The 1,074-nt window shown below is 44.0% G+C and overlaps 2 non-coding genes across 2 annotated transcripts; both read left to right on the top strand.

Annotated features, from left to right (window-relative positions):
* On the top strand, window positions 1-159 carry TGME49_459540 (the record flags this gene model as incomplete). Its single annotated transcript, XR_001974298.1, has 1 exon — window positions 1-159. It is a non-coding gene; the product is annotated as an 18S ribosomal RNA (ribosomal RNA).
* Window positions 160-583: 424 nt separating this feature from the next.
* Window positions 584-741, top strand: TGME49_459550. The gene has a single exon (XR_001974299.1). It is a non-coding gene; the product is annotated as a 5.8S ribosomal RNA (ribosomal RNA).
* Window positions 742-1,074: the final 333 nt, after the last annotated feature.

Genomic DNA, 1,074 nt, shown 5'->3' on the forward strand with positions numbered 1-1,074 from the left:
TGCGCCGATTACGTCCCTGCCCTTTGTACACACCGCCCGTCGCTCCTACCGATTGAGTGTTCCGGTGAATTATTCGGACCGTTTTGTGGCGCGTTCGTGCCCGAAATGGGAAGTTTTGTGAACCTTAACACTTAGAGGAAGGAGAAGTCGTAACAAGGTTTCCGTAGGTGAACCTGCGGAAGGATCATTCACACGTCCTTATTCTTTATTAACCATCAACCTTTGAATCCCAAGCAAAACATGAGTTTGCATCTCTCTCCATTGGAGAGATTTGCATTCAAGAAGCGTGATAGTATCGAAAGGTATTATTGCCTTCTTCATGTTGGATATCCTGCGCTGCTTCCAATATTGGAAGCCAGTGCAGGTATCCGGGGGTGCACAGCGAAGGGGCTCAATTTCTGGAAATTCGTGTCTCTGTTGGGATACTGATTTCCAGGAGTTTCTTCAGTGTGCATTCTTTTTTCCCACACCGTTATTTCAAACAACAAATCTGAGGAACATTTGAGAGAGAGTGAAAGATTGTATCTTTCTGCATCTCTCTCGATGTGCTTTCAGATTGCTTCCTAAACTATAATGTTATTTTAAATTTTCAGCAATGGATGTCTTGGCTCGCGCAACGATGAAGGACGCAGCGAACTGCGAAACGCAATGTGAATTGCAGAATTCAGTGAATCATCAGATTTCTGAACGCAAATGGCACCTTGGGGATATTCTCCTTGGTACGTCTGTTTCAGTGTCTTTGAAATCACAATTTTCTGCTTTTTTAGGGTCGTTGCTTCAGTTTGGCTGAACCCCCTAGGAGCAGTATGATTGGGTGTCATGAGTGTTGAATACTCAATGTCACCCTGAATAATGAACACAGCGGAGAAACTACTCGTGCCTCTTCTTTTAGAGGCTCAAGTGTATTGTTGAGTTGTATCGATGACATCATTGAGATACGGTGGCTTCTTCATTGAAGACAAAGTTTCATTGATGCTGTCGATCGACTTCAATACCGCAATGGAATTTCGGTCCATTGTTGCTCTGCGAGGTTTCGTCGTTGTTGTTTTGTCTCGGGCGTTTGTCCGATTTATT

The sequence above is a fragment of the Toxoplasma gondii genome (genome assembly GCF_000006565.2).
Source record: "Toxoplasma gondii ME49 unplaced genomic scaffold asmbl.567, whole genome shotgun sequence".
NCBI lineage: Eukaryota > Apicomplexa > Conoidasida > Eucoccidiorida > Sarcocystidae > Toxoplasma > Toxoplasma gondii.